The 24,113-nt window shown below is 36.8% G+C and overlaps 1 long non-coding RNA gene across 1 annotated transcript in view; it reads right to left on the reverse strand.

Moving 5' to 3' along the window:
• The window catches only part of LOC134808571 (uncharacterized), a 30,280-nt gene extending 13,542 nt beyond the window's left edge, over window positions 1–16,738 (reverse strand). The window contains exons 1-2 of the long non-coding RNA XR_010151829.1: window positions 16,593–16,738; window positions 14,443–14,493 (exon numbers count right to left, since the gene is read on the reverse strand). This is a non-coding gene — a long non-coding RNA (uncharacterized LOC134808571). The remainder of the gene's footprint in view (window positions 1–14,442; window positions 14,494–16,592) is intronic.
• Window positions 16,739–24,113: the final 7,375 nt, after the last annotated feature.

Consider the following 24,113-nt stretch of genomic DNA (forward strand, 5'->3'; position numbering starts at 1 on the left):
ATATATATATTGGAAAAAATGTTTTAAATAAATCTAAAGTGATGCACTAAAATTTTATTATACCATTTCCTTTCAAAGAAATTATATTTTCGTAGGTAAATAAACACAAAGTACTTTCTTTTCCAACTCTTTTTTTTCTCTCTTCACTGCTCTGTCATTAATAATTTCTGGCCTGAGTGGAAGTCCTTGTTGCATAGCAAAGAAATATTTTTAAATGTCTTAGCAAAGAAAATAAAGTATCTAAATGTGTTTCCTTACAATTAGAATAGCTTAGCAATTAAGAGCCTGTGTTCAAGGGTCAGACTGCAAACCCATGCTCTGACTCATGTATGCACTGAACTGGTTGAGTTTCTCTGTGCCTCGGTGGTCTTATCCAAGCAAAGTGGTGGTGATGTGGTATTTAATGTCTGGTTAAGTAAATGGCCCAAGACCATGTAACAAACAAGTTGAAGCTGGGATTTGAACATAGACAATTTAGATTTAACATCTGTGCCCTTAACCAACAGAATCTAGCACATGCTGGGCCCATTAAGGCCCCTTAAAGAGCTTTCAGAAGACAACCTGGTACGATGGCCCTGCCTTGTGTCACTATTTTATTCGGCAGTTCCAGCCTGGTTCTGTCACATTGTCTCATCACAAAATTGGATTGCACAGAACTCAAATGGAGAGGACATTCAAACTGAGGAATGTGGCGCACTCATCATCTGCTGTGGTCAAGGAGACAATCTGTGAAGAAAGTGAACAAGGCAGATGGAGATAAATTCAAAAACAGAGATCCAAAAGGCTGCTAAGAGAGAAAGGAACAGGAATCTCCCAGTTCCTGAGAGCCTCCCAGGCTTTCTCCCTCGATGTTTGTGAGTTTTCCTGACAGCTTTATGCTCTTGGTCCATAGGAAAAATTTGTGACCTGGATATATGTGTTCATGTGTGTGTGCGTGTGTGTGTTTGAAGAAAGGTCATGAGATTTATGTCAATTTAAGTTAGTTCCTATTCTTTATACAAATGAAATGTCTTAAAACGTATTGGTAATACTTTGCTATTTTAATTTAACTTTGGTGCTTTTTTTTTTTCTTGTTTGATAACTTTCTAACAAACATTGCAAAACCCTGGCATTTTCTCGACTCTTCTTTCAGATCCATTATTCCCCAGCTCAAGAACACACCAACCCCAAGTCCTCTCTCACCCTCCTTTTTGGGCTCCAGCATCTCTGCCTTTGCTCAGCTCTTTCAAACACCTACATTGCCTGCTCCCAGAGCTTCCAGTTAGTCTCCTACTCAAGTTCAAACTCAATAGTCCCTCCTCTGCAACATCTTCCGAATCATTCAGGAGGAATTGATAATTTTCTTATTTGTACTCACACTGCATTTTATATATTGCCTTATACTATATTATGTTTTTGTTAGTGGTTAAACTGTTTCCCTCCCAAGGTCAGAGACTGGGCAGTCTGTGTACTATTTGTCCTTTTAACCCGATTACTTAGGTTGGTGTCTGGGACATAATAAGTGCTCAAAAACATCAAAATATGTTTCTGTATGACAGAACTCAGCAGTATCACTGGGAGTTCATTTATGTGTATGTGAGATTTTGTGAACTCTCTATATAAATGAAGTATGCTATTTTGAAGTAGCATATATATGTTAAGAACTATATATGGCATATGGTGTTCAACATAATCAGCAAATATAGTATTTATTGAAAATGGAGGGATACATTTTTAAAAAGTTTTCCGATAACAATAAGATAGATTAGGGTTTTCTGCTCTTTTTCTAATAAAACTAAAAAATTAAAAATATAGAGTCTGAAAAAAATTAACTTTTTGAATTAGACTTACTTATTCAAATTGGAAGATTGTTTCATTATTCATACTATTAAGAAATATATATATATATTTGTATGTGTGCATGCATACAAAGATTTTAAAATGTGAAGTATACATTATTTTCTTCAGTTCAGCCAAAAATGTTTTTACAAATTTACCTCCAATTCTTATTTTATTATTCTGAACCCTCTACATTTGGCAGTATATTATTGTTATTTTTAATCATTGTATAAACATCCTAGCAAGAAAGTCTTTCTTATTAAAGAGATATTAGTCAAAAGATACAACTTTTTCATTACACAGAAGGAATAAGTTCAAGAGAGTTATTGTGCAACATGTTGACTATAGCTAATAATAATATTATTGTATTTTTGAAAAAATGGAAAAAAGACTTGTGGGTGAATTGAATAATCATATATTTGGGGAAACTTAGACTTTGTAGACTTGTAGATTCTGGCATGAATAAAAAATAAATTATCTGGGAAAAAGCAAAAGAAACTCTTTCTCCATTAGCCCTTTTTCTATCTGCCTAGAGTAACACTGAGTATTCTGATACTAGCAGCCAGGAGGCCTAGCGTTGGCCCATGAACTCACTTGTCAATAGTTATTTAATGTGTTGCTTCTCCAGTTTATAGCACGGGCCTTCTCTGACGTCTTCTGTACTTCAGTCTGAAGGTTGTTGTGGAAATAAAAATAGGATAATGTGCATGCTAGTGCTTTGAAAAGTATAAAGTATGATATAAATGTAAGATGTTATTGTAAAAGGGGGTTTAAAACTACAGCATAAAAAGACTTGTTATAAAAATAAAATAAAAGTGACTCTAGTCACTTATTTTTATGAGGCACTTTTCTCTCTTTGGAAAAATATAATTTACTAATTCAAGAGAGAGCTATTAATTTCTAAGTCCTTCACAGCCATTAAAGCAGGCATGATGACTTCAATTCAGTGTACAAATGGAGTGGGCATACTGCAGGGGAATGGTACTCTCACGTTACATATAAATGGAATTAAATTAAATTAATGAAAAGAGAAGAAAAGCATGTGTAGATAAATAACTAACTCATCTCCTAAGAGGCTCAATGTCTGAAATAAGACATGAGTTAAAATATATTAAATTTCTCACATCTCCTTCCCGGACTCCCTCAAATATCATTTAGAAATTATTTCTAAAATACTAAATAATGATAAAAATAATATCTGTATGAGACCTCTCACCCTATTATGTGTAAAATTGTCGTTGGGTTTTAAGTTGAATGGAGTGTGGTATGCTTCCGATGCACCTACATTGATGTATCAATGAGGAAACCCAATAACTTTGATGGTGTTTCCAAAACCCACTGTGCAAATCACAGAATCTCAGAAAGTCATCTTGGTAAATGGTGAAAAACTGAACACATGGCAATAGGTACTTCTAATTAGATGAGGATATTATTTATACTTTGATTTTAGACTATTCTATTAAACTGCTTTGAATTTTTTATAATTTTCAAAATATGATGCCAGACTGAACATGTGGAGAGTAAGAAATGGAAAGTGATTCTCTTAAGGGCATCCTCATTTGGTTGTTTTATTTATCATGTGATGCTTAGTGATATTTTGGTCCTAGCAACAAATCCCACTGGGTTAGAGAAAAGGGAGATATCTGAGTGATCATGGGAACATCTGTGGACCTCTCTGTGACTCAGTTTCCTTAGGAGACAAATAGGGATGATGATATTCAATTTTCAAGATCTCTGTAATGCTTGAAAGAGTTAATGTTTGTAAACAGAACTATACAATGTCTCAAATGTAGCTTTTGTTCCCATGTCACGATGTTGTGTAAATACATGTTAAATGGCAGATTCTAGCTGGGGGAGTATTTTTGGCATGCCACAGGACTCTCTAGACATAGTTATCTCTGTTAATATTTTTATCGATAACATAGGAAGATAAAGAACACATTGAGTTTGCCGATGCATGAAGTTAAATGATATTAAAAATTCAATAGCTGAATTGATATCCAAAATGAATGAAGTCTAAGAAGAGGAAATTTCAAAGTGTAAGGCCTTGTAGTTGGATTTTTGAAATCCAAATTCTGAAAAATAGGTTGGGAAAAATATGGTTTAGCAATAGTAAGTATATCTATATGTCTATCTATCATTTTTTTCTATAGGTAAAAGAGAAAAATGCCTTATGAGTTAAATTAAAAGTAAAAATTTAAATCTTCAGACAGATGAAATTATACAAATGATACCATTTTTTCAGGACTCAACAAAGGATTATATCTGAAATACTCCCACTGGACTACAAAGTGATTAGGCAAAACTGGAAATATCTTGTACAGCTCTGGGTACCAGTTTTTGGTAGGAAGAGAGATAAACTAGAACATTAGAAAAGAGGAAGGAGAACATTAGTAACAATCACTATTAATTATGTATCAGATCTGTGTTAAGCATCTGTTACAGATTATTTTATTCCTCCTTTACATCTGCCCACCATGGAATATATCATATCTACCCTCAGGCTTGGAGAAGACTCAAGGGAAAGGCAGATGGACACCATCCTAAACATGAAGGCTTGTAAAGGTCAATGGGATACAGCACAGGTGGGTTTCTATTAAATATAAACTAGCCAGTCATAGGTCAGAGAGAGAGAAAAGAGACAATATTCCAGGAGGAAGTGGGGAGAGATTGAGCACTGGATCTACAGCATAATTTAAAGACTCTCAGATTGGGCTATGGCATCAAACAGCTGTCTGTTTATTGTAGTGTATTTAGATGTACTAGGAAGTTTCTCTTATTGCCATGACATGTTGATAACCAGCACCATTAGTGGATACTGATATTACCTCTAACTTCTGCTGTGATATCAGCTGGCATTAAGTTCACCTTGTCTTTTCTGAAGATAAACCTAACTTCCTGAAATGGATAACTTTCAGCTATCTTTCACATAATCTGCCTCTAATATCTACTGAAAACAATCTCTAAGCAAAAGTTGCTGCATACAGTCTTAGAAATCATTTAAGAAACTAAAAATGAGTAAGCCTTTACCTTCCCATCAACTTCATGTACCTTTAGTTGCTCATGTCTGTTTTATCCCTAATATCTTTTATTACAGAAATATAGACATTCCCTTTAATAAAAACGTGGAGGCACATCAACAGGAAAGCCTGTCAGTCTCAAATTGCTTAGACTGAGCCTGAGTAAAATCTATTGATTTCATTTTCAAATCTGAACACCCTTTCAAACTATTATAACTTGTTTTTGTTCTATTTGATTTAATGTTTTGGCTATTCCACCAATAATTCTAAGATTTTCAGCAATCTGGCAATCTGAAAATGCCTATAAAGAACAAAATGGTAGACTAAGGCTTGCCAAACTTTTATTCTTCAAAAAGAATTATTTTTAAAAAATGCGGAAACTAAACCAACATTTTCAGAGCTCTGGAAAACAATAAAAGGTTTATAGCAAATAAGTGAACACCCAGTCAAGAAAAACCCATCTTAAAAGAATAGAAAAATTTTGTGGCATTCGAAATCACCCTCCTCCTGCCTCTCCCGGGCATGACAGTGGTCTTCAGTTTGAGATAGCAGCAGCCTGGTTTCCAGTTCCTTCCCTTCAATTAGAGGAAGCAGAGCAGACCTTATCTGAAAATTACTGTGCCCATCTGTTTTAACCTGCCTGGTAAATGCACGAAGGATTGACACAAAGTTCTCATCTTTGTTTTGTCTAATTCACAACTCAGGTGGAAAAGTGGCAGATACTGCTCATAAAATGTGCAAGGTGACTACAGACCTGCAGCCACATGGGCCAAGAGTTTATAGGTAGAACATACAATAGACCAACTAAACTCTGGAGAAGAAACCAGGCTGAGGCTCTTTGGAAAATTAGGACATTCAGAAGCAGCCACATTTACAGGGACATTTAGAAGGCCAAGGACCTGTTCAGGTAGATGCATGCTCAAAAAAATCCTGTGAAAACCTTACTCTTTCACCTCAGGCTGATCTCTAGGCTCAGAATAGGCCTTTGCTAAAGTGTTGGCTCTTCCAGAACAGAACCAGTTTGCAAAGACTGGGAAAGCTCCTGAAATTGAAGAAAATTTTATCAAAATATAAGCTGAACACAAGCCAAAAGAGCAGAGACTTCCATCATCACATGCCACAAGGAATACCCTTTGCAAAAATAATTTGGAAAATTCTCAAAACAAATAGACCATTATAGCTTTCAACCATTAAAAACAAATAAACAAACAAAGCAGGGAAAATCCTAGGGAAAAGGAGATTTTGTCCTAGAGTTACCATAGTATAATAATCAAATTTCTAATTTTCAACAACAAAATTCATAAGATATACAAAGAAATACAAAAAGTTGGCCCATTCCAAGAAGCGAAATTAACTGACAGAAATCATCTTCTAGGAAGTCCAGACACTGAAATTACTAGACAAAGTGTTTAAAACAATTGTCTACAATATGTTCAAAGAGTTAAAGGAAGGCATGGGCAAGGGTAATAAAATAAATGAAAAAAAGGGAATATGAACAAAATGAGAATGTCAACAAAAAGATAGAACATATTGTTTTAAAGAAACAAAAAATCTGGAGCTGAAAATTTCAATAGTTGAAATTTAAAAATTTACTACAGAAGTACAAAAGCAGATCTGAACAGGAAGAGAAAGAACTTGTGAGTCTGAAAAGAGAAAAACTAAAATTATTGTGTCTTAGAGCAGAAAGACAAAGAAATCAAGGAAAGTAAACAGAACTTAATGGACTTGTAAGATACCCACAAGCTGATCAACATATGCATTTTGGGGTTCTGAGAAGGGGAAGAGAGAAATAAAAGAACAAAAAAAAGATTATTTGAAGAAATAATGGTTGAATATTTCTCAAACTTTATAAAATTAATGAATCTACAAATCTAAGAATTTCAATAAACTCCAAGTAGCTAAATTTCATAAGCCCACATAGAGATACATTATAATCAAACTTGTAAAAGACAAAGAATCTTGAAAGCAGCAAGAGAGATGTGACTCCTTCACATACCAGATCCAGAAAATCTGTCCTTCAAGATTTGGGTAGAAATTAAGATATTCCATAATATGCTAAATCTGTGAGAGTTTACTACTACTAGACCTGCCCTGCAAGAAATGCCACAGGGAGTCTTTAAGGTTGAAATTTAAAAAAGCTACACAGTAACTCAAAGCTTCATGAACATAGAGTGATCTCCAATAAATGTAAATATAACATGTGGAGAAACAGAAAAAGAGCCAGAGTGATCTCCAATAAATGCAAATATAACATGTGGAGAAACAGAAAAAGAGCCACTGTTAAAGTAATTTTCGTTTGTAATTGTACTTTGTATTTACTATAAGATTTAAAAGACAAATATGTTAATTATTATAAATCAATGTGATTGGTCACATAATGCATAAAGATATACTTTGTCACATCAGAAACATAAAAGAGAGCAGAAAGAGTAAAGTTGTAGAGTTACTACTTGCAATATAAGTTAATTTGGCATCAGTTGAAATGAGAGTGTAATAATTTTAAGATGTTATATATAATCCCCAGGGTAACTGCAAATGAAATATCTATAGTCTATATGCAAAAGAAAATGAGAAGAGAAGCAAAACATGTCATTACACACACAAAATTTCAACGGAACACAAAATAAGCCAGTAATGGAGGAAATTATGGCGAATAACAAAAAGGCAAAAGTCTTCCATTATTAGGAATTACCTTAAATATAAATGGGTTAAACTATCCAATCAAAAGGCAGAGATAGATAAAATGGATAACAACACAATTAAACAAACCGTTATCCAACTCTATGCTGCCTACAAAATACTCACTTTAGACCTAAAGGGATAAATAGGATAAAATTGGAAGAATGAGAAAACACACTTCACATAAATAGTAACCAGAGGAGAGCTGAGGGGGCGATACTATCAGATAAAATAGATTTTAAGTCAGAAACTATTCTAAGAGACAAAGAAGAAAATCATATATTGATAAAATGATAAGGTAATATGAAGACACCAATTGTAAATATATATGCACGAAATAACAGAGCCCCAACATCTATCAGGCAAACATTGGTAGAACTGTAAGAAGAAATAGTTCTACAACAATAATTGGAGACTTCTATACTTCACTTTCAATAACTGTCCTCTTCCCTACTGCCAATCATGTAAATCTACCTACGTTTTCATCCTTATCCATCCCTTGTTCTTCCCGTTATCATGGAGAAATGCTCTCTCTCATCACATATGTGTGAATTTTCCAGTTCTCCTTCTGTTATTTTTAGTTTCATTCCATAGTGATTTAAAAAATGTTGTATAATTTCAGTCTTTTAAAATTGATTAAGACTTGTTTTGTAGCCTAAGATATGGTCTACACTGGGGACTATTCCATATGTACTTGAGAAAAATATGTATTCTGCTCTTGTTGGGTAGAGTGTTCTATATTTGTCTGTTAAATCTCATTTGTTTATAGTGTTGTTCAAGTTCTCTTTTCTGTTATGCATCGCTAGTATAAAATACAATAAAATTAAAATTCAATTTAATTCCACATCCCCTGCCAGATCCCCATTCTTTCAAACTCAATTCTTGAAAGAATAGGGATGGAAGATGTATGTGGGTTTGTAGGATTGGCAGTGGGGCAAAGATAACATTTCTTTGTAAAGCTTACTGTTCTGAGAAGGAGGATATGATGTCATCCACTTTAGATGAGAAGGAAGTTAAAGTGTTGTATGTGTTAGAGGAAAGAGGGAAAAGTCTTCAAGAGTTGTTAAGTTTGAAGTTAAGTTTGGCTAGATGTGATGGTAATTGGAGTTTAGAAGCTGTTGCTTTGATTTTAGTAAGCCAGAACTCAATCTAATGTGCTTTAGGTTTCCAAACATTATTTAGAGGCCATTCTCCTAGATGAACTGTGGGACCCTACTCAATTTATGTTTTATTATTTATTTATTACATAAACTCAGATGCTTATAAAACACTTTAGGCAGTTTAAAATGTCAATTTTATTTATTTTAATTGCCTATTTCTATAAAAGCCTAAGGTCAAATGTAAAAAATAAGACAGGTTTAAAACAGCATAAAGAATATACAAATATATGTTTCACATATCTGGAATCATTTAATTAATTAGTATATTTAGCTAGGGGCTTCCTGGCAAACAAAGCAAAAGGGATACACATTGAAATATAGATTTTATATCATATAAAGGAAATCTCCTGGGAAAAAATAATTTTTCTGGTACTAAACTTCAGCACAAACAGTGTCATATAGATCTTCATCTATGGGACATTAGGTAATGTCTTCAACTCTGATCTTCTGAAAATACAGAACATTCTTCGAAAGGTCTTGTAATACCTTCCTATGAAGGCTGAGAATATAATGTTAAATCTCAACTCAAAGAAGACATTGCTTTGAAAAGTTAAGATTTTATTGCCCTGGTAGTTGTGGTTTGATGATTTACTTTAATCTGAAGATAAAACTCTGGGTTCTTAGAGGGGAGGAGAGATGACTAATTTGTGCCTCCATCCACCAAGCTGAATTATTTCCTGTCTTTAGCCGGTCTTTGGCAGGAGTGAATGTAAGATCAATTTCTTGTTGAATATTCAGACAGGAGTCTACAAATGTTAGATAGTCTTCCAGCTCACTAAATGCATTCTTCAGTTGTGCTTCCTGCACTATTCATTCACTGGATTGAAATTTTATTACTATTTTTATCAGTATTATAATCAATACTATTTTTATAATCATAATTTTATTTCTGAACTCTTTAATTGCCTTTGTAGTGGACTGCCTAGCTTCTTACATCTCTTTTAGGGTTTTAACTGTGGTATTTATTTATGTATTTATTTATGAGACAGAGTCTCTCTCAGTCGCCCAGGCTGGAGTGCAGTGGTGTGATCTCGGGTCACTGAAACCTCCGCCTCCTCAGTTCAAGCAATTCTCCTGCCTCAGCCTCCTGAGTAGCTGGGACTACAGGCGTGCGCCACCACGCCCCGGGTTATTTTTGCATTTTAGTAGAGACAGGGTTTCACCATGTTGCCCCGGCTGGTCTCAAATGCCTGACCTCAGGTGATCAACTGGCCTCGGCCTCCCAAAGTGCTGGGATTACAGGCGTGAGCCACTGCACCTGGCCAACTGTGCTTATTTTAATAAATTGATCTGTTTGCTCTGTTTCCCAAAGTTGTGGAGATACGTATCTTTCTTGTCTTTGTCCAATTGTGTGTGTTTCTTGTTCATATGCACTAGTTTATGCATCTAATTACAGAGGCCGTCCTCAGTGATGAAGAGAAAATACCTTTTAAGTATGAAAGCTTTATTTCCAGCCTGGGTGTCACCGTACTGTTTCCTGATCCCTTCAGAAAGTTTAGAGTTGTAAAGGGCTTGGTGGCCTAGACCCTCCAGATATGGCATCCAAAGTGTCATCCCATAGGGTACCCTTTCTGCTATCTCTCTTTGGAGCACCCCAGGACATAATTCTACCTTCCATAAAAGTTCTCTCCTGATAGATTTCTGGCTCTTGTCCCCTTCTTAAGTCCAATTTAACATGCCTTCCATCTTTAAGGTATATCTTTCAAATTTCTGATTCAATATGAATTTCTTTTTTTCAGGTAAAATAAGTTTAACAATAAATTTCTGTAATCACTAGGTATTTGAGGCAGGGGAGGAGGAGGACATTGCCAGATATGTTACATCTGTCATCTTGTTTAAATTCTTGATGGTTTCTGTGGGGTTGAGAATATTAAAGAAATAAACACTTAATTAAATGGCTCCATGAAAAGGTACTTCTGATGAGTAGAAGTCCCAAAATCTGATTTTAAACATGACCAGATTTTACATACAGAATAATATAAAGGATTTACTCTATTGATTCATGAAGTTGAAAATGAACAAACCTAACATTTAAATTATGATTTTCTGTAGCTGAGATGTCTTTTTCATAGCTCATTGAGTATTTTGTAGAGTATAACTGCCTGCACAGTAAATACTCATTCACTGATTTTTATATGGATCTTTTTATTTAGAAAAATAGTCGTCAACTGCTTTTACATTCAAACATTCTGACAATTAAGTTTTATTTTTCAGATAATCTAAATTCTTTTTATCTTCTACGGTACTTCTCATAACAATAATGCTTACAGTAATTTAAGAGAGATTTTACATTTGTAAACTGTAAAATGCTGTTAAGAGATGACACGCTGTTTTTGTTTCACAGCCTGCAATCTCAAAATTTGATAAAGTGGTTGTTTGATCAATACCTGAGCTTAAGAAAAAAATAGACAAATACTTTTCTTTCACAGATAATATGGAAATGCTTATTTAAGGCATCAGTAGTTTTCAAGCATTTCCAATAGCCTGTGGGTCACCACCTCCACAGTATGAAACAAGAAGCAATAGTGTTACTGTTTGTGTCCACGATTCCAGGGATAAGTAACTTAGTTGCGTTCATTTTTTCTTCTTGAATCTTTCTCTACTAAGTCCATGTGAAACACACAAACATTCACATGCACATTAAGAAAAATGATGTCAATCACTTTCATGCTTTTCCGTTTCTTTTATTTCTTGGTACAAAGGATCACAACCTAAATGTGGATTATTCATAAGACAGATATCATGTTAAACAGGAATGTATGCTTTCAATATGAATAATGGTCTCTAAAGAATAAAAAAAGTGCCTGCTTTCAAACACAGGTGACCTAGTCAGCACTTTCTAAATGACTAGGGGAACTCAGTTTTTTCTTCTGGAAAATGGAATTGATAATATTAAATATTTGGTGAAGGGCTATTTGGATGTGGAACCGCATAAATTATATTCATGATATTGGTATCTGATAATTGCATTTCCAATAGGAATTACAATTAAGATTCTTGCAATATGACATACTTTTGATCATTTTAATTTCCTTTGTGATTGCAGAGAATGATAATTCTTTGGGGGACTTGACTCCAATTTTCACATTACAAAAGAAAAGTTTGGATAATGGAATAATGCAGAGATGAAGGAAGTCTTGATCTCCAATCTCTTATTTCCCCCTTTTCCATTTCTGCAGTGGGGATGCCACCTGTGTTCTGCTCATTATAAAACTTTTAGCAAGAGGCTAATGAAATGCAAAGCTTTCTGTAAGACCAGCACCAGCCTTCCTATCAAATCATCTGAAATATTTATTTGCCCTCTTGAATAATTGATAGGGGCATCAGCTCTCCCGGTCAATTGATTTATTAAGGGACTGTTTGGAATTAAACAGCTTAAAGATATTAGATTTAGCAGTGATCTTGCTTGTTAGCATATTCATTTACCTACGGGAGCTCCCATTAGATATTGTTAATACATGACGTCTCTAGTCACGGCCTGTATCTCCTCAAATTGCATTAACACCAGGCTGTTTAGCCACAGAATAACAGGTTTGATTGAGTGCTTGGGTTTGGTGTAATTAGATTTTCCTAGAAGAGGGGGGACTACTTTAATGCCATATGCATTAAACTAGATATGTCATCAGCATTACTGTAATTGGTGAACAGGAACGCTGGAGACCTGGCTGTATGTGAATGTTTGTGTTTATGGCTCACCCGTCCATTCTCATAGATGGCACATAATAGCTATGCTTACTTACATATGCATGATCCTGAGGGGGAAAAAAACCTGACCTCTTTAATAAGCATCTCTTTTGAAAAAGGTGGAAAATTCTATCCTGAGTAATGGGATCAATTTTTCGTCCGTTAAAACTGCCAATTATTTCTCTTACTGAAAACGTCATGTGGCTGGTTAATCAATGATGAAAGTAGTATGGGAATATATGTGGGTATATTCATGTGTTTGGTTTGCATTTCACTCTAAGACAATCTGCTTCAGTTTCCAATTGTTATCCTGATTGGGGGCCACAAACACACCAGCAGAACACTCTTTCCTGTGTTTTCTCTAAGGAATTACACCTTCTTGTTAACAGAGATGCACAGAGAAAATGAAATCATTTCTGGTCACTTTTCCCTTTTGGAGCTAATTCACTGTGTGCAAACAAGCACTAACTTTGCACATTAAGGAACAATGTATCCCCCTATAGCAATCTGTGTAGTGGGAGAATGTGGGAGTATGAATGAAAGTAGTGTTAGACCAATTGAAAGGTAAGCCAATTTTTCTTTCCTATTTCCATGTTCATTTACTGTCTGTCTTCCCCAGGCTGTAAGATCCCTTTGGATTACATCCCAAGTATCCACAACTTAAACAGGGAGGCTCACTTGGAACTTACCTTTCTCTTTCTGTGAATCGCCTTTTCTGCATTAAAGTTATGAAAATATAATATGTTTGCCCGGGCTTGGTGGCTAATGCCTGTAATCCCAGCAATTTGGAGGACAAAGTGGGAGGATCACTTGAAGTCTGGAGTTCGAGACCAGCCTGGCCAACATGGTGAAACTCCATCTCTATTAAAAATACAAAAATTAGCCAGGTGTGGTGGTGGGCACCTGTAATCCCAGTTACTAGGGAGGCTAAGGCAGGAGAATCACTTGAACCCTGGAGGTGCAGGTTGCAATGAGCCGAGATCACACTACTAAATGCCAGCCTGGAGATAGATAGATAGATAGATATATATATATATATATATATATATATATATATATATATATATATATAGAGAGAGAGAGAGAGAGAGAGAGAGAGAGAGAGAGAGAAAACTTATATGTATATAGATATATATAGAGAAAGCTTATATATACACATATATATTATGTGTACGTATGTTTATATATATATATGGGTGTGTGTGTATATATATATATATATATGCCTTCTTCCACAGTTCCTTAAGACCTTGATTGCACACAAAAAAATGAAAAGATTATTTCATTTTATGTTACATATATATCAATAAGTAATAATCAAACTTATAGGTAACCTTGTTATCGACAAGGCAGGGATCCATAGGTTGTCCCATTTATGGTGACATTTGGTTAAAGACTCTGAGGTCTACATTTGGTTAAAGACTCAGGCTCTGGGAGATCAAGCTACTTCTCTGAGTTCACAAAGCTAATAAAAGCAGAATCAAAATTTGAATCACTTTAATGTCCATGCCCTTCCCACTATAACATGCTGCCTACTTGATGACATTGACAGTGATCAGGTATTTTTTTTTTTTGAAGCTGACTTCTTAATGCAAAGGAGGAGCCTAGATTGGTTTAATTTTGGTGATAAGATAGGCTAATTTAAATGGCCATCACCTTGGCAGGTGTGTAAGATTGATTTTTAGGGTAAGGAGGAGTTTAGGGAAGGGAAAACCACAGTTCTCCTGACTGATGTCTGATACTTGAGGGAGATGGTGAAAGGGGAATTAGAAAGCTTAGCAAGTGACTTGGTGTCCTTTAAATTCTGTATAGGTGACTTTGACTCTCTTAACACCGCAAGTATTTTCCTGGGGTTGAAGAGCAGCGGCAGCTCCAATGCTTATATAGAAGCGGATTAAGGTAGCAATCATTGGAAGAAACCTTGTTTAAAACTATGTCTATATAGCCAACACCACGCTTTTACTAGGGTTGGGGACCCGTGCAGATTATATGGCAGAGTTTAAAGAACTGCCCCAACCCCCACTTCTGATCATACCCATCTGATGAGAGAGGAAGAAGGCTGGCAAAAAAGCAAGAGTTGCCTGAAATTTAATTCCACTGACAAGTTGCAGGACTGACACGATCCTTCTTGGCTGTAAACAAAATTAGTGTAAAGATATGTATGAAAGAAGTCTCCTCTAAATTTGAGATGACTTTCTAGATTTCCAAATGAACGTCTCATAGCAAAATGATTCCTCAATTTTTAGAAAAGCTTATGAACAATGAGTTACATCAGTGATTACCCATGAGTAAAGGTGAAGTTAAATGGGAGTAAAGAGGTGTTTGAAACTATTTTATTCCATCAAATTACCACCTTAGGATAGTTTCAATATTATTTGTCATTTCTCAAACAGATTCATAATGGGACACATTTTCCCTAATGATAGCTGTGTATTGGGTTTGTCTGTGAATATAAAGACTAATGAAAATGCCACTTCCTTGAAAGGGAGTTTGTTGGAAATTAGAACTTAGCATTGACATAAATTCACTTCTCTAACTGAAAAAAAATACACATATACATGCTTATTTATATATATCTAATACTATATAACATATAAAATAACAGCTAGCTAGCTAGATACTATAATTGGATGTAAGGGAAAGTGGCGACTCTCAGTGATGAGACTATAAACTGGTTCCCAGATTTGGATAAAAAAGAGAGCCATGAATTAGCTTGGCACAGTAGCACCAGCTACTAGGGAGGCTGAGGCAGGATGATCAACTGAGCACAAGATTTTTGAGGCTGTAAGTTCTATGATTGTGTCTGTAAATAGCCACAGCATTCCAGGTTGGTCAACATAGTGAGATCACATTTCTAAAAAACAATAAATAAACAAATAAAAATTAAAAGGGCAGCCATGAATTATTCTGTGTTGTTGGAAATTGGTCATGGCCTCATAAGGGGGATAATTTTCAAAATAGCATTTGTTTGGGACAATCTTGCAAGGTTTATCTTAATTAAATTTGAAAAGACTTTTTAAAATTCCCTAGAAAGGTTACTGTTATATATGAGGCACAACCAGAGCAAGTTTCTGTTCAGTATAGTCCTTGGCCACCTGCAAGTCCTAGGTGCAGGCTTGGGGACGGTCAGGATAGGTATGTGTGCTGTGCTGTCTTGGGGCAGGGCAAGGTGGATACCAGCCCTGCCTCATTCCTGCAGCATTAGGGTGCACTCAGAATGCAAATTGGCAGGTGCCAATTCAGATACCTAGCACATCCTGAAAGGGAGGTTTCAGTCTGTAGGGAGTGGGCTGCTCTCCCTGTGTTAGAGTTCAGCCCTTGGGTAGGGGATGTCTGGGTCCTTGTCGAAGTCCCACATTTTAATTTTTCACTGGCCCCTGCAAATTAAGTAGCCAGTCCTGCCCAGACACACTCACACAAAGGCTCATCACGATGACCACTGTCAAACATTAACCAGAATCACTACCTCAAGACACTTCAATAACTTTGAATGCTCTTACCACCACTCCCATAACAAATGCAAACACAATTTAGACTGAGAAATAATAAACCTTATAATGGGTTAGTGATTTGCCTACGTTTACAGAATTTCCTTAATACATTTGTTGTTAAGAGGGTAACAATTAAATGCTAGTCAAAATCCCTGGAGATAGTGAGCTGGCAAATAAGTTAAACACCTTTCTAGGGCCCAGTTTCCTAAAAACAGCAGCTAGTGAAAAACAACTCAATTTATCGTTGGAGAAACTGTCAAAATCTGTGCCCCCACAAAATCTCCTGTTGAAATGTAATCCCCTGTGTGGGAGGTGACCAAAGTGGAGATTCTTAATGGCCATCAGAGTTTTTGATACCTCTGTGAATATTATTTATTACTGTCATTTCTACTATTATTATTACATTCTGCATTTGAAAAAAAATCAGGGTCCATGGATTAATTTCTGTCTCTACTGCCCACGTGACCCCTGAGTATGGTTGTAAATCCATAACTACACTTACACTCTTCCTTTTCTCTTTCTTCTTCATCTTGGGCTTTTGCCCAAGTCTTTATTTCCTCTTCCCTTTGCCATGTCTAGTTTTCAGCACCCAGTGTCATCTATGAACACTCTGTAGCATTGCTGCAGGGACCACACTTGGTGAAGATGCCCTGTGCCCCTGTGTTAGGCCATTCTTCATTGCTATAAAGAAATACCTGAAGCTGTGTAATTTATAAAGGAAAGATATTTAATTGGCTCACAGTTCTCCAGGCTACACAGGAAGCGTGGTGCTGGAATCCTCTTGGTTTCTGGTGAAGCCTCAGGAAACTTAACAGCCATGGCAGGAGGGAAACGAGGAACAGACATCCCACATGGCCAGACCAAGAGCATGAGTGAAGGGGGCATATGTCACACACTTTTAAACAACCAGATCTCCCGTGAACTCACTCCTCATCAAGAGGCTGGCTCCTTAAGCCATTCATGAGAGACCTGCCCCCATGATCCAAACACTTCCCTCAGGCCCCACCTCCAACAGAGGGGATTACATTTCAACAGGAGATTTGGCAGGGGCACGGATTTTGAGTTTCTCCAAGGATAAATTGAGTTGTTTTTTACTAGCTGCTGTTTTTAGAGATGTTTGGGAAATAATCCATACAATATTTGGCGAGTTCCTCTGAGGACTACCATCTACATACGTGTGGACATTAAGTCTTTGAGGGTTGGTCTTTTTTCCTTTTGATTAAAATGTCCTGCTTGGACTCCTCTTCATTCACTTTGAATCATTCCATTTTGAACCAGGACCGAGCTGGGTGGGCTAAGGCTACATGCAGTTTTGTCCCGGGGCCTGACAGGGTGCTGCTCAGGAGTCCGCTGGCCCACACAGTCCATACTTCTGACTCACAGTCAGCCTGGGAGTTGCTGCCAGCCCTAGATCCCCATTTGTGGAGTTCATTGGTTTTTTTCCTTCCCTGATGTGTGACCCTGCACTCAGAAGACCTCATTCTCTTATTTCTGACCATTTCTCCAAGTTTGTCTGAGTCTTTTTGAATTATACTCCTGTATTCTAGAGTTCCAGTCAGCCTTCTCTGCTGGGTTCAAAGCACAGCCACAATGAGTCCACAATGACTACTCGCCATGTAAACACATTTTCATGGTGAAAGCTACAACATATTTTAAATTATTATGGTTATAGCATTATAAAAACATTAAAAGCATGAAATTATGTAATTGTATTTACATATGAAATCTGTCTATATCTATACATAGGAAGATCCAAGGGTACATATGTATGTATACTTGTGCATGTAGGATTTATTCTTCTGACTCAGGAAAGCAATTTGATGAAGTGACATGTTTCTACCAAACAGCACACGTTATGCTGCTGCTGTTTATCCCACCTACTGGAAGGATTTAGATTATGTTCTGCACATTACCGAATCAGACAAATAAGGAGTAGATGTTGAATTGAACAACCTACTGCTTACATTCATTGCTTGATGTTTTATTTAGAAAGGCAATTCTCACTGAAAGTCCAAAAAAAAAGTGAGAGAAATGAATATCCAAAAATATTCATTTCATTTTCTCGGGAAAACAGCATCTCCCCTTCAAGGAACATGAATTGTTCTCTCTCCTTAACTCTTCAGCCAGCTCCCTCTGGATCTCAACTTTGGCTCTATTGCTTGGTTTTTCTTTCCTTCTTTTTTTTTTTTCTTTCCTGTGTGTGCGTGTGTGCAGGGAGGAGAAGCCATGTGTCTGAGATGGCAACAACAGTCGCGGAGCCAGCGCCTTAATCACTGTTTACTGATTTAGTCCATTTTACTAGCAGGCAGTGCTTTTCCAGAGAGCTGTTTTCCTGGCGGGGTGCAACGACTGCTTTCAGGGGCAAAAGGATGTGTCTCGAAGCTGTCTGGCTCACTCTCCCTGGCACTCACTGGCTTGCCACCCCTGGCAGGGCCGCTGCACCCAGGCAATGGGCCGGCGTGTCCGCCTCTGCCTCTGACGGTGCTCATCTGGAGGTAGTGTTAATGAGAGCTGGATGAAAGCAGGAGGCAGGGCATAGAGGACCCACCGGGGCGTCCAAACAATACCTATGGCAGGCAGAGCCAGCACGTTTCACACTGCGCCTCTGCTCCCGTGGTGAACAGAATTGAAAATGACAGATCGAGGATTTTGCCTTCCCCTCTGATAGGCTTTTTTGTTTGGTTTGTTTACACCGCTTTGGGGTTGGGTGGCTGCTATTGTTGTTGCTGTCTTTCCTCTCTGCTTTTTCCTTACAATTGTGTACTTGTTACACTTAAAATGGTGGCTTAGAGATGAACAAGAAAAAGGGCCAGTTAGGAATTGCTCATGTTTCTTGAATAGGTTATTTGTCACTTTTAATAATCCCCATCTTTCCTCTCCCATTTGTCATGGTCAACACCTGAACTCCTCCAGTGACTGGCAAATTCAGAGAATCACAGGCTGACCTGTGAAATTAGGTTTGCAGGGCAAAAGAGAAGTGGGTGACGTGAGTGTTGGAAAAACTCTGTGGGTATCAGTGTAAGTGTGTGAACATCAAGGGTGTCGTATGGCTTTTCTAGGTAACTACTCCGAGGACCAATCAAATGGCTCTAATGCACCCCCATTGGCATATCTCATCTTAGAGTCCGTTCAGGGCAAGAGGATCATTCATCAGACAGGAGGGTTTTCACTGGTCCCAGGCCTGAGAAAATTCAAGGGCGTGGCTGTAAGCTCGTGGTGGGAGCCAGGGCTTTGTCTAAAGGGAAACTTGCCAGCAACATGAGTTGCTGATATCACGATAATCCCCAAAATAACAAACTCCTTTCCCTCTCACGCTTCTTACTCTTCTGCTGTCAGTCCAGATGTGTTGGAGGGTGATTTCCCGTCTCGTGCTTTCTGTACTGTTTTTAATTGAAGGAGTTATGTGTGCATCCCAAATAAAATGTTCAACATTAGATTGAAAAACCATCATTATAACCACTGCAGTCAGCCGTAGTGACTGCCATGAGATGCCAGGTGCTTTGAAACATCCTATACTGGCATCCTCATTCTCCTACAGTCCAGGCTACCCTCCTGCCCGACCATCCACTGAAACTCTCAGTGGTATCCAGTGCGCCATCATCGTCCTCTTCCTGTCACCTGCAGGATCTACCAGAGACTCAGTGCAGTTGATCCATTTCTCCTTTCCAACACTCTCCTTTTCCATTTAATAATTATTCCAGTAATCTCCCAGCCTCCCATAAACTCACAGGACTCAGTGAGATTGGGGAATAATGTCAATGTCCATGGAGTGTCTTGAAAACATTCGTGGCAAACTGTGCTTGCTATCTTAAAACACTCTCTACACACTTCAAGCATCAGTTTAAGAAAGTGTGCTGCTTTGAATTCAGTAGTATTTATCAGGGCCTATGCTAGGGAAAGATTCCTTTCCAACCTCAATAAAAAAACCCTCTGATTTCTATATGATCATCATTATTAATATTAATAATAATGCAAATAAAGTGTCCCTAATGCCTTTATAAGTAGCCATCAAATGATGACATTTCTAAGGACTAAGATTTGGAAAATCAGAGAAATGTCTGGTAAAGTGAAGTCTCCAGTTTTGCTTTTAACCCTACTTGTCACTGTCCTTACCTATGTGAAAAGGAATTGATTTCACGTGTGTTGATACTATGCACAGTTGACAATGCCCCACGTGTACATAGTCAGAACCTTTAGTGGCACAGAGACAGATGCAGAACCGCATTTTCTGCTGTCTGCAATTGTGCAGGTAAGGGACACCAAAAAAAGGACTCTGCCCTGCCTGGGACATTGTTACAGAGATTAGCATCTTTGCTGGAAAATTCAGAGCAATGTGGATCTAAAACAAACTATAAACATATCTCAAAAGTAGACACTTTCTCTAAGTGAAGCATAGCAGTAACGTGTGACACTGGTCTGGATTTTTGCAGAAGGACTGTTATCCTAAGAATGCTCTAGTCTTCACACATCTCAACAACATCGTCTCAAGTTCAAAGTTGTTATTTTCTCTCTTTCAACTCAAAGTAGATAATATTTGAAATGAGGGAGAGTGAGCGAGAGAAATGAAGTGAGAAAAAGAAAGAAGGAGAGATCACCTTTAAGGCTTTTCTTTTCTCTTTCTTTCAAATGACACAATAGAATTTTTTTTTCCTAAAGTTGTATTAGGGATTCACTTAAGCAGAAATGAACTGTAATATGCAAATAGTTCTAATTGGACTGCTAATAGAGCGTGTCTCTGTTGTTTTTTTGTAGGGAGTTTTATGCCTATGTAATCAGTGCAGACAGCCGTTAAGTAAATGAAGAGGCAACTAACAATGTCAGAAAAGAGACCGGGCGGTTCCGGCTGACACTACCCTAATCTTCCAGGACCCATTAAATGGCAGTTTCAACGCATTACCTACCATAACATCCTTGAATATCACTGATTTTATTTGCAGTATCAAACATTCCATTTCATGCCCCATTAACAGTGGGAGCCTGGGCTTTTTGACGCAGCTAAACATTTTACTAACTACCTGGACTAAGTAACCAATTAACTTTTGGAGACAATACGGCCAATTAAGCGCGAAAAGGTAAGGCTGTCATCCCCCACGAAAATTGAATTTCCTTTTCCTGATGGCACTTATTGTCGCCGTTCAATTGTTAATGGAGATTCGGTCCCTATTGAAGTATGAAGGCAAAGTGGAATGGAAAAGTTCAGAGGACTTGGTTCCTAAAGAGTAGGTCACAAAGTGTCCCAACTGGCCACTAATTCAGTTAACTTTTCTTCATGCCAGATTACTTATTGGATGCGACTGGAACAGGGCTCTAATACGACATTCTGTGATAGTACATTGCACAATCTGGTAGCTTGCGAGGAACCCATAGGCCCAGGGCGGTAGTTTGGGACCTTGTATGGGAGGTTTAGGGACAAAAAAAAAAAAAAAAGAGGTTATCCATTTTTAGTTTTGTTCTTGTTTTTTTGACAGCAGAAATATCAGTGTCCGACAAGATATTGCCCTGGTTTTCACTGGCTTGGACTCTTCAGAGAGAAAAACAAATCCGTGTATAGAGAGGTGGGCTCCAAATTAACCCTCTGTGGTTTGGGAAGTTATTTTCTAAACGGCAGACAAGGTCTCGGGTGGTGATTCTGCTATGTGGATTTGACTCCAGTTGACTGGAATGGAGCACAAGTAATGAACTTGGATATCACATTTTTGAAAGCTTGAGGCAAATTTTATCCCTTTGGTAGAAGTCTTTCATCTTTGAAGGTACAGAAGAAAATTTGTCCTGGAGGGCATCTTCCACAGCCTTGTATAAGTGAGAAACATGAAGCTTATATAGAGTCAGAAACTAAACACTGAACTCAGATTTATCTATCTGTTAAAAAAAAAACAAAAACCCACATCAAACAGCTTTGTGAAAATGCAACTGTTCTAAATGGGAAGAGAAATCAAGAATTTTGAAAAATAGGTAAAGAATAGACTTCCAATGATGATCATTTGAATCTGACTTTAATACAAAAATGTTAATGCTTACCTATTCAATGTTGTCAAATTATTCCTAGAGCAATATAATTGTTTAACATTTATTTAAAACCTGCTCACATACACTTAAAATCTGATTTGGGCCTGAAAACTCATAAGTAAAGCAGTGATCTAAGTTGTGCTTGAAATTATTAATTTCCTGTATTGTTTAATGGTAGAGGTATTTGATCCCCACAGAACAGCTGTGGAATTGCCATGGGAAAAAAAATCATGTATTCCATTGCTATGTTAGTATTCTTGGTTCATAACTTTTTTATGTTGTTTCTGCCAGATTCTGTGATGATGGAAAGCAGGAACAAAAAGAATTAATATTATATACTTTCAGGTTTAGATATTCTTTGAAGAATTTGATAAGGATTGTTACTTCCAAAGAAGATTCGAATAAGAAATAGTTCTATATTAATATGGACCAATTAATAACATTGAAATTTCCTTTTGAAATTTTCCTTGGATTTTAATATCTTTTCTCAAGAGACACAATTTTCTTTATAGAAGTGATTGCTGTGGGCTATTTATTTTAGCCATTTTCCCATGGCAGTGGATGATTTAAAAATGATTACAATAGTTTGAACTTCCTGTTATTTAAGATAGAGGAGTAAAGCCAGATCTCAAATGCTTCCCACTCCCACCCCCTGACATCCCTACAAGAGAATAATGAAAACAAACAAGCAATAACAAAACTACATCAGCAGTACTCAAACTGTGGAAAGGGCTGGTGGCCAGAAGCTTCCAATCATCCACATCACCAAGCAAAGATGGCAGGAGATATTGTAGGAAGCGCCGAGCCGGAAGGTGCTGCAAAGCCTTAGGGTAAGCTGAGGTGGGCAGAGGGGCATGTAGTGTAGAGAGACCCACATGCAGTTCCTCCCAGCCTTTTGCACAATCAGGGGAGAAGCCAAAAGTCTTTTGCCACTTGAGTTAATAGAAGTGAAAATGAAGAGGAAAGTAAACAATCAATGCTATCGCTGGTACAAAGTTTCCAGGGGCCCACACTGTACCTCCTACTAGAGTCAAGTAGGTTCCTGAGAAGCCAATCTTGACATTAGACATTTAACAAGAGGAAAGGGCAGATACTAGTTTCAGCCACTGAGGTTGCATCAAATCCTCAGGCTACAGAAAATTCATTTCTCAAGTGTGGCTCCTAGAAGGGGACATAGGAGGGGAGAAAGGAAAGTGACTAATTACATGGAAAAACAAAACAAAACAAAAATCCAGATCAATCAGTCAATCTATAAACCGTTTAGAAAACAAATCATGGATTGTTTTAATCATCAGGGGATGAGTAGATCTTCCTAATAAACACAAAATTCACATACTAGAAAATATTAGATATATGTGACTAAAAATATTCTGGATAACATGTACACACTGTAATGTTTAGAAGTCTAAGGAGAGTCAATCCAGGGAAAAAATAATTCATCTTTTCACAAAGGTCTATTATTTTAACTAATAAAAGCTCAAACAAATCAATAAAAAAGGTAGAAAACTAGCAATTTACAAAGAAGTAGATACGAATGGCCAATAAATCTATTTAGATTCTCAGTTTTACTCAGAATTTTTTAAATTGCAAATTAAAATAACAGCAGGTTACCATTTTTTATCTCTCTGATGAAACGAATGCTAAGGTTGCTTTCTCCCCAGTGCTGAAGTGGGTGGAGCCAGGCTGCCACTTCCTATAAACTTTCTGGGTAGCAATTTACTAATGCATTCCCATATTTAAAAAGAGTACTTTACTAGGAGTGCTGTAAGTTACACAAACAGAAACACACAGCTATGCATATATATACATATACATATATTTAACTTTCATATATAGTTTATATATGTGTTATATATATTATATTCATATCAACTTTATTTATATATATAAGACACACACATACATTATATATATATATATTTTACAAAAGCATTAAACATAATTTTGGCAATAACCAAAGTATCTGTCAATAAAGGGGTGTTATATTATAATAAAGTCCACTGAATAGAAAGATTGCTAGATACATTAAATAAAATAATAAAGTGCACAATGATGTACTTTTCTGAAAAGAAAGGTTGCTAGATATGTTAAATTTAAAAAAATCAAGTGCAACAGGATTGTTTTCTGATGTGTATGTAATATTTTTCATTAAGTATGTATATATTTAGATATATACACACATTTTTTCATATATACACACATTTTTCATATATATTTATTTCTACTATTATAAATAATATAAACAGATATATCTA

Source organism: Pan troglodytes, chromosome 16, assembly GCF_028858775.2.
Source record: "Pan troglodytes isolate AG18354 chromosome 16, NHGRI_mPanTro3-v2.0_pri, whole genome shotgun sequence".
Taxonomy (NCBI): Eukaryota; Metazoa; Chordata; class Mammalia; order Primates; family Hominidae; genus Pan; species Pan troglodytes.